Here is a 10,656-nt window from a genome sequence, read left to right as displayed (position 1 = left end):
ATCTGTCGTTCACATCTGGGTAAGCTCGCTGAACAACAAGATATCTGGATGTCATCCACATACAAGGAAAAAGGTATAGAGGGTGGGATGACACTGGCTATAGAGTTGATTTTGATCAGGAATAATGTGACGCTCAGAACAGAGCCCTGCGGGACACCATTCTCCTGCACAAACAAACGGGATAAGGTAGTTCCCAGCTGAACTCTGAATGTTCTGTGTTGTAGGAAGTCAGCAATACATTTCAAAAGACCACTCCGTATACCGAACGAATGTAGATCCTGTAGGATACCGTATCGCCATGCAGTGTCATATGCTTTTTCCAAGTCGAAGAAAACTGACAAGCAGTGTTGCCTCCTGACAAAAGCTTCACGAATGGTTGTTTCTAGACGAACGAGATGATCCATTGTGGAGCACCCCGTTCGAAAACCACACTGAAATTCTGATAGACACTTATTCATTTCAAGAAAATGAACTATATGAATGAATGAATGGTGTGACCAGTTTGGCTTTTTGTTCCACAGCTGTGGCGAACGATTTCTCAAAAAAGATTGGAGCAGCTTTTTTCCTGACTTCTGGATAACTGATGTTACGTTTAACTTTGATGTGTAAAACCTCAAATTTCCATTTCGCACAGGATCTGAAGTAAGACGGGTTATTGGAGGAGCACTTGATACAACAGTCTCACCCTTTGCACTCTTTGGTCTCGTGGTCAGACTTGCCAAACCGTGCTCAACAGGCAGAGCCATGACACGAGTCCGCACCATGGCCAAACCTGTTACAACGGAAGCTGCACAAAGGGTTTGGGATATGTGGTCGCACTTCTGCTGGCAGATATCAGTAGTATGGGATCAGCTCAAGAAGCCGGCAAGTCACACAGTCGCCTGGACGCCATTAATTAGCAATTAGAGCTAATTGGGACCCCTCACATTAATCAGGACCCTCCAGAGAGTCATTACACTAATTGGGGACCATCTAAGACACGTCCAGACCACTGTGTGAGTTGCCGGCTACTTGAGCTGATAAAAAATAAAAAAAATAGGTAGAAAATAAAATAAAAAGATAGAAATAGAGTGGAGAGAAACAATTTATTCGAAAATCAACGATGCCGCGGCGAAGAAACGGCTCCGGGGTGACCAGCGCTTGTTGACGTCGGGTAGTTGCAGAGATCGACGACAGGTGGCCACTTAGTTGCAAGGCATCACACCAGATGGCGCCACCATCATAGCTCTAGAGGAGAAAGACAGAAAACAAGATACTAGCGGCAGGTAAAAATTGCAGCACTGCTAAACAAGTCTAGGCATGCGAGAGAAAAGGTCTAACCGCTACTGCTAAAACAGCACGGAGAAAACAGTACACATCGGGGAAAAAGGCTTACGGGGACGATCGCTTAGGCCTAACCACAACACTACGCAGCTAACACAAGGCGGGAACCACACATCGCTAAACATGCGTCAACAGGCTTGCTCACCGCAAAACAAGTCTAAACATGCGAGAAAAGGCTTACGGGGGGCGCGATCGCTTAGGCCTAACCTCAACACTACGCAGCTAACACAAGGCGGGAACCACACATCGCTAAACACGCGAGACAAGGCTTAGCACGAGCGCGGTCACCGCTAAACACGGCAAACATACGAGAAAAGGAGCGCGTCAAATCACTCACCTTTTCCCCCGCGGCAACTTCCAGGCAGAAACTGAGCGAGCGCGGAGAACACACGTCTGCTCTCTACGAGAGCCAGCCAGAAACTGAGCGAGCGCGCGGAGCGCACGTCCGTCTTCCGCGACAGCCCGAGAGAAACTGAGTGAGGCGCCGCGCCGCGGCAGCTATGGATGCTCGCGCGCCCTCTGCTCCACCCGTCCATGCATGCGCGCGCTCTCCTAGCGCCCTCTGCGCCGGCCGCGGGTGTTTTCGGTTTCGGCTCTCTGCTGCGCGAGCGCGCGCTCCTAGCCGCGACGGGTGGCTTCTGAGTTTCACTTTCGTTTCTTTGCGCGCGCGTTTATCTCCATAAAGGCAGCGCGCACCGCGCTCGTGTCATCATTCTGACCGATACGTGGAAAACGCCATGTGTGGTTTATTCTCCTGCGCTTCTCGTCGTCGCAAGGAAAAGACAAAAAACAAAGAACTTCGCGAATTTATTCGTGGCATCGTGGAGGAAGCCTTTCAAGTCCACCGCCTAGAATGGTTGCAAGCGCGTCAAGAAATGTGTCAGGACAAGATGAAGACGCTCGACCGCATCTTAGCGGCGGACAGACTGGCGAAAAAGAAGTCCAACTTTAGCCTGGACAATCTGTATTGGGAACGCAGTTCCGATGTAGAGGATGACGACGACGAGGATGTGTAAATAAAAGCGATGCATTTCTCTTCGAGTCTCAGTCTCTTCTTTCTCTTCGTGCAACGTGTACGCACGCAACATGTCTTCCCCCGAACCTTTTCGTTTCCGTCATCCCTTTCGCTGTATCTTCAGCGGCCCCTCCATGTGCGGCAAATCTACTTTCGTTGCTAACGTGTTGAGGAACCTGAACGACGTGGTAGACAAGCCTCCGTCACAAATATTCTATGTGCAGAAATATGCTTCGCCGAGCATGCAGGACGAATTCGGGGACTCCGTAAAATTTACCAAGGAGCTACCGCGAGAGTGGGACACGTCGCGCGCTACGCTGATCGTCGTCGACGATCACATGACCGACGCCGGTTCCTTGAAGGAGGTGACCGATCTTTTCATTTGGGGTTCTCACCACGCCAAAGCGTCGATCTTCTTACTCATTCAAAACATCTTTTTCGACAGTAGCCATTTTAGAACAATATCCTACAACGCCAGTTACGTCGTCCTGTGGCGCATCGTGCGCACCGTGCACCAGATGGAACATTTCGGCCAACAGCTATTTGGCAGAAAAAGATTGGAGTATTTTCTGGACGCATATAAACAAGCGATGTCGTCGCCCCACGCATATTTACTCGTGGATCTTCACAACTATACGCACGAGGATCACAGGTTGCGTAGCAATATCTTTCCAGGAGAACGTCAATATATCTACGCCCCGAAATGAATCTCCGCCCTGACCTCACTTTACTCAAAGTACTCTCCACTCTACCCCCTCCACGCCGCCGCGACGTCTTGAGACGTTCGTCCTCGTCCGACATGAAACACCTCTCCGAAATTTGCCTCAATGTATTGAACGGAAAGGTGGCTCTAGCCCAGATACGTTCGCGCGTTTGAAGAAGCACAAACGCTTTTTACGACGGCTCACCTACAAAAAGATTCACAAGAATCCGCAACGTTTGAAGCGCTATCTGTCTCAGCAGCGAGGGCAGGGCGTTCTTTCGTCGGTGGTTCCTCTCCTGCTTTCCGCCGTGTTGAACCTTTTCGCCAATGGCCAAGAGAATTGAAGTGACCACCTCCTCTTCCATCGGAAACATTCTTTCCTCGAAGGAGAGTGACGACGTCAAAGTGAAACTCATACTGCAAGCACTGTATCGCATACTGAAGCAGTACGGATTTGACCCCTACGACAATAAAAACAAGGCGTCCGACGCTACAAATGACTTTGACTATTCGCTCCTCTCTCCAGAGGTGGACGAAGGGGAAGCGGAAAGGGTCGTCTCGGAATTAAAGAAGGTTCTTTCCTGGGATCGCGAGGGTTGTGTCTCCGTGTCGGGCAAGCCCATCAGACACTCCTCCGTTTACGAACTCGTCAATTATTTGTTGCAACGTAAGACGGGAAAGAAACCTTCCTGGTTCCCCAAAGTCTCGAAACTATTGCGTCTGATTTCTCTACCCAAATCTCGCGAGCCTCAACAGCAGCAGCAGGCCTCCATTGCGTGGACGACTTATGGAGGGATATGAGAAACCAGAAGGTGGTTTGGGGGGTGTGGAACGCTATAGAAAAGTGCATCACTTGAGCAAAAAGAAGGCTCTCGCCATTCTCAGAAAGCTGGATGCCTACACGCTCCACCATCCGGTCAGAAGAAAGTTTAATAGGAGACGCATCATCGCGCTCAAGATCAACGACGTGTGGCAAATGGATCTCGCCAATTTTTCAAAATACAAGAGATTCAACGGTGGCTACCGCTACATTCTCGTGGCAATCGATTCCCTCTCCCGCTCTCTGCGCACCCTCCCACTAAAGACGAAGCGCCCCGCCGAAATGAAAAGGGCCATGATAAGACTTTTTCGGGGAGGTAACGTACCTACACGCATCCTTTGCGACAGAGGCGGGGAATTCTACAACAAGACCGTCAAGGAGTATCTCTCACGAAAGAAGGTACACATGTATTCTACCTTCTCTCCAGTAATCAAAGCATCGCAGGCAGAACGCGTCATACGCACTTTACGCGACAGAATATTTCGTTATTTTAGAGTAACGGGAAAATACCACTTCGTTTCCGCGCTTCCCAAGATCGTGCGCGACTACAACACCACCAAACACAGGACTTTGGGCATCAGCCCGTCCGAAGTCACGCCCGAAAACGAATTGGAGCTGTTCAATAAGATAAATGGGAAGCCCGTCGTACCCTCCGTGAAAAAGAAGCTCAAACTGGGGGATAAAGTGAGGGTCCTACTACACAGAAAAGGTTTTCATAAGAGCTCGGAAGGGAGTTGGTCGCCTCAGATTTTCACCGTCTCCCGCCTGAGAGACACCTCACCTCCCGTTGTACACCTGGAAGATTACCGGGGTAAGGAAGTGGACGGATCTTTCTACCCGGAGGAGGTACTCGTCGTAACTCGAGACGCCAATCAGCCTTGGCCAGTAACGAAAGTGCTGAGAAAGAAGCAACTGAACGGTCAGAGCTTCTCCTTGGTTCGCTGGTTCGGTTACGACAAAGAACACGACAGTTGGGTTCCGAGCAGCGACGTGGTGAAGATTGGGAAATGATGTCAGACATCTACGTCCACCTGCTCTCGAACGCCAGCATGGATAAGTTTCCCTCGAATAAACTCAACGCCTTCACGGTAGCTTTCGATAGTCCGCTTCAGCTCTCGAATCGGTATAAAGTCGGTCTGATGGATCTCAGCATAAGTAACGATTTTTTAAATATCGGGTACGAAAGGCAAGATGCGAAAATCGAGGTTTCTTTCGAGGACACGGTGGAAGCCGGCAGAACTTTTCGTGTCACCTCGGATCTCGAGAGGGATTTGGGAAAAGCCCTTTCGGAATTCAACGTTTCTTTCGCGTACAATAAATCGCGATACGACTTCGTCTTACCCGTGGACGTGAAAGCCGTGGAATTAGACCCTCGGCTCGCGCAAGCGCTCGACGCCTCGCTAGCGTCCCGCGAAGCAGGTCGTGCGGTGAAACCTCCCAAATTGAGCGAACGCGAAGCCACCTCCATCTTATTAAGAGCACGCCGCACCCGTCGCTTTCGGCGACGTCACTCTGAATTCGGAAACCACGTCCCTACGGAACACACTCAACAAGTATTTCCAGACGCACAAGCTGGACGCCTCGCTAGAATTCGCGGATAACGTCTACTCTCTGAAAACACTGAAAGGGTTGCATGTACCGGACCCCTTTGTCAAGCTGCTACATCTCACAGCCGTCGAGGGACACGAAGAAACGCTACGCGTCTCTCTCCCCATAGCGCGCCAATTTTCTTTCCCGATCAAGACGAAAATTCCTCGATCTTTGCAAGTACATCTGCCTCCCGGCTATTATGCGACGCCGCAAGCACTTCTGGATGCGATTAACCAGCGCGTAGGCGTACGCGCGCGATTCAGCTTCGACGGAACCGAACAGAAATGTAAAATTCGGCTTTCCGAGGGCACCTCCACCTTAAGACTTTCCGAGTACCTGGCCGTGCTTTTGGGCTTCGAATCGCGTACCGTGTTCACGGGAGAGGAGGAGGATGCCACGAGCTCTGTCAAGGTACTCCTGGAACCCCCGTTTCACAACACAATCGTGTACACGGATATCGTGGAACCCACGTACGTGGGGAGCGGGAAAAAAACGATATTAAAAATACTACCCTTTTATTACGAGAAAGACAAGCACGTCGTCACCTACACGTTAGATAACATCCAGTATTTTAACCTGTCTCAATTCGAAATTCCCTCAGTGACGATCGTTCTCGCGGACGAAACGGGAAGACGTTTGCCGTTGCGGTCCAAAGGCAGAACCAATTTAACGTTGCATTTCAAATATGTACCGTAATTCCCCCAAAATAATTCCCGTGTACACGGGACCCCTTTTCCAACAAGGGGGTGGTGTGTTGAGCAACATATCCAAGTTCATCGTTCCCATCTGGCAGCAAATAAAACCGATCGCCAAGAGAACGTTGAAGCGCTTGGCTCGGAATTTGGCCGATGGCGAAGGAATATCGCGCGCAGTAAAAAAGACGGCCATAGCAACGGGGAGAGACGTGCTGGATTCCATGGAGGGCTCTGGAAACAACAATGGGAAGAAACGCCGCAAACGACAACAAAAGGCGCCGACACACGACGCACCTGCAGATATCTTTGGTACGCCGTGAAGGTCACACATCCGCTGCGCGCGCTCCGTCATGACGTCAACGAAAGGAAAAATACAGACGCCGATCTGTCTAATGAGTGATGTGATGATATTCGAACCCCCTTCCATTCAATATGGCGAGGAAGATACTTCGTACCAATTTTTTTATCCGGTCAACGGAGTAAATAATAACGTGATCGAGTTTTGTATTCAAAATTTGCAAAGGGCGCACTTGGATCTCTACGGCAGTTTCGTGTCTTTGACCGTGCGCATTGTTCGCGACGACGGGGAAGAAATGGACGAGAAAGATGTCATTTTCCCAATAAACCACCTGTTGAGCGGCATGTTTAAGATGGTCACCGTTTATGCGAACAACAAGCTCGTCAGTTCCAACGAGTTGTACGCCTACAGGAGTATTTTGGACGTCGTGCTTCATTCCACGCCCATGGCTCAAGAAACAGTGCACGCGGGTGGACTTTATGTCGAGGACGACGAACATTTAAAGGACGATTACGACGTCTCGTCTCGCGGTCCGAAACAACGTTACTGTAACGTTACAACGTTACAACGAAGGGTGGAAAATACTTTAACCTGGTCGGTCAGATCAATACCGACCTGTTTCAACATCCGCGCCTGATGGTACCTGCCGTCGAAATTCGCGTCGCTTTCCTATTAAACAACGACGAATTTAAACTCGTATCGGTCCCCAAAGACAAGAAAACGTACAATTACGAGGTGGACATTAAAGAAATGACGTTACACTTGAAAAAGGTGACGCTGGCACCTTCCCTATTTTTGGAATACGAGCGGCTTCAGACCACGCCGGCCATCTACGTGTTACGCGGATTGGAAACCAAGGTGCGGAGCTTGAGTGCCGGGAGCTTGGACGCTCACTTTGAAAACGTTTACCCCAAAAGGGTACCTTCCAAATTATGCGTCGCCCTGCTCGCCACGTCCGACTTTCTCGGCGACATCCAATCGAACCCCTACAAATTCCGTCATTACGACCTGTCTCATTCGATGCTCTCCGTGGACGGCCAGCAAGTGCGAGCCGAGTACGACTTTCAGAACGACCTCGTCAAAATTCCCTACTTTAACTTCTTGCAAGAACTGGGAGAGAAACATTTCAAGTATAGCTACGAGCGATTTAAAACGAACGGGTTCCTTCTCTACTTCAACTTGGACGTGGACAAGTGTTCTTCTCCTTCGCATTTGAACGAGTGGCGAAAGGGAAACGTTCGCCTGCAATTACGCTTCGCTAAAGCCCTTCCACACGCGGTCACCGTCCTCTTGATTTCCGAGTGTCCCAAGCTCATGTACGTCGACAAGGACCGTACGGTCACCTTCCCATAAGAAAAGATGTACGAGAGTGACATCTTGGCACTCGTGTCCCTGAACCCCCTCGCTTCCTCCATGCTGAGAGGCATTTGCGCTTCCGACGAAGCCTTCGTTTTACGCAAGCCCGGCTATTTAATCATCAATACCGAAGAGCGAAGAAGGCGCGGGCAGCACTGGGTGCTCTACCTGAAAAACTACGACGGGTCTGCCGTGTTTTTCGACAGCTACGGACTTCCCCCCATCGAAGCAAACCTTCGACGGACTTTACCTGTAGTGGACGAGTATAACGACAAGTGTATTCAATCGCCTTTTTTGCCTTACTGCGGGCTTTTTTGTATCTACGTAGCCACGCGCATGTCGAAACGCTACAGCTTGAAAAGTTGTGTATCCATGTTTTCCTGTAACCTCGAAGAGAATGACGAAACAATAAAACGTCTCCTCGTGAGCGAACTCGTTTCGTAAAAAATAGACTATTTATTTTTTCACGACATACACAAGACCCTTGCGAGACGATCTTCCAACGTGCTGACCCCACGCTCACCGTCGTCGCCGGTCTGCACCGTGACGTCGAGGGATGTGTGGAGAAGCCAGTAGCGACGGACGATAGGTCGGTTGAAACCCGCGTTGATGAGACACGGGTCGACTGTCTCTCCTCGTCTATACTTTTCCAACAGCCCGAGCTTGTAATCTACAAAACGCCTCATTTTCTTCGCAATCTTCCCACTGACGGTGAACAGACGTAAGGGTATCGTCTTGAGAATCGAGCGAAAGTCTCCCTCGCAGCTATCGCCGTGAATATAATCGCGTAATCGCAGCAAGTCCCGATACATTCGCGTTTGCACAAAGGTGGCAAACCTCTGCTCGGGCGTCATCATGACTGAGACGGAATGAGAGTAGACAACCTTTTTTTATTTCTCGTTACACATGAATTAGGCTCCAGCTTTGGTTTCGTAGCCGGGAAGGCAGCCCAAATACGGATGAAGGCTCGAGTCTAACCAATGGCTGGGGTTTCTCGACCAGAGTCCACCGCAGCGACAGGTAGTCAGTTGATCGCCGATTCGCAAAAAGAAGGTCTTTGGAGGAGGCTTGAAGGTTAGGACCAAGGGCAGATCTCCCGTCAGTAGCCATTCGTAATCTGCAACGAAAGGAGTGTGAGAAACGCGTGTTTTTATATCTCAAACACACACACACACACACGTACAATCTTCTTCAGTCACAGAGTGACACTGATGGTCCATCTTCTCCATCTTCCTTCAATAGTCGAAGTCCTTCGCAACGTACGTCGAACGGTACCGTCCGACAGCCGAGAAACGGGCGAATCAATCGGTCCGTCCAATGCTTTTGCTCTGAAAAAAAAAAGTGACTGGTTATAGAACGTATTAAAAAAAATAACGAGGAAGCGTACATTTGGACCACAATCCACCGCAATTGGTGCAGAAGAAGCGGGCGCTGCCAATCTCCCGAAATATGTGAGGCGGGAAAAAACCGACTTCACGCGCAGCAAAAGTGTTGTACACTGGAAACGAAACTCTTCAAACATTTCGACGATGATGATGACGTCATTGGTATTACTTACGAGGATCTACCAAGCTGATCATGATGGAATGACGATCGAACGTTCGCTTCGACATTTATAGTAAAGCTTTGCCTCTCACTCTCTATGACGTCATTGAACGTGTTTGGGCATGTTAAGACGTGTTTGAACATGTTTGGACATGGGCGGCGAAGTCGCCCCTGGACACACTCGTTCCTCTCTCTTCCTCTCTATGACATCATTGAACGTGTCTGAACATGTTTGGACGTGTTTGGACGTGTTTAGACACAGGCGGCGAACCGTCGAAGTCGTCCCTGGACACACTACTTCCTCTCTCTCTCTCTCTCTCTATGACGTCATTGAACGTGTTTGAACATGTTTGAACGTGTTTGAACATGTTGTGACGTGTGTAGACACGAACCCCGCAATACGAAAAACGTCACGCAGTACGAATTAGATTGGTGGTTAGTGTGTCGCGCCCAGTGTAGAAGGATCCTGGGTTCGAATCCCACTCTGGGTCTTCTTGTCGTCATGTACAAGTCGTCCCAGAGTGTTAGCTAGAAATTAGTGTAATGTTTTATTCAACGTCGATGACATCATTGTCATATGCGACATCGCAAAAAGGCGCGAAAGACGGAAGGCGGGGTGGTCAAAGTACAGACGACACCGTCGCAATGCGAGGAGGGGGAGAGCAGTGTAGCGACTATAAAAGGTGCGCTGGTTCTACGACGATTGACAGGAAGCCCACGAGGGGCATCCATCCACGACACGAGGCGTTTCGTGGAGCAAAATGTAAGTTGACCGTCTCTGCTGTGAAAGTGTATTCTATGCATGACAATGTTTTTCAGGAACCAATAGCCGCTGTCACCGCATGACACTGAACACAGGAACTCATCCCATCCTCTCTCATCATCATCATCAATCTCAAGCATTCCTCAACTGAAGGGAAAAGTGAGCATTGTTTCGTGAGGGGGAATCTCGTACTGATTTTGTTTGACTGCAGTGCCGCGCTGTCTCGTATGTCAGTACGACCCCATCGATGCCATGCTCGTGGCCGTAGAAAGAGAGCACGAAGCTAGAATAGAGAATCTCGGTAATAGCCCAGTCGTCCTTTCAGATGACGACGACAGAGACAGTAGTCCGCCTTTCGTAATACCTGAAACGGACGACGACGTACCCCTAGATGGACATGACAATGCAGACGAATTGCTCATGTGGGAAGGGGATCAGTCGTATGCAGATTTCATTCCTCTGTCTGGTAGGGTTCGAGATGAATCACCAGATGCAAGCCCAGAATTTCGAAACGAAGCTGAGCCTGTCCAGGGTCGTAGAATCGTTGA

General features: G+C 49.7%; 1 long non-coding RNA gene across 1 annotated transcript; it reads right to left on the bottom strand.

Moving 5' to 3' along the window:
- Positions 1-1,066: 1,066 nt before the first annotated feature.
- LOC135387342 (uncharacterized) lies at positions 1,067-1,787 on the bottom strand. Its single transcript, XR_010421059.1, has 2 exons — positions 1,661-1,787; positions 1,067-1,227 (listed from the first exon to the last, which is right to left on the bottom strand). It is a non-coding gene; the product is annotated as an uncharacterized LOC135387342 (long non-coding RNA).
- Between the last annotated feature and the right edge of the window lie 8,869 nt (positions 1,788-10,656).

The sequence above is a fragment of the Ornithodoros turicata genome, chromosome 3 (assembly GCF_037126465.1).
Source record: "Ornithodoros turicata isolate Travis chromosome 3, ASM3712646v1, whole genome shotgun sequence".
In the NCBI taxonomy this organism is placed as follows: domain Eukaryota; kingdom Metazoa; phylum Arthropoda; class Arachnida; order Ixodida; family Argasidae; genus Ornithodoros; species Ornithodoros turicata.
Note: the sequence above shows the minus strand (reverse complement) of the source record. Positions and strands in the feature narration are given on the sequence as shown.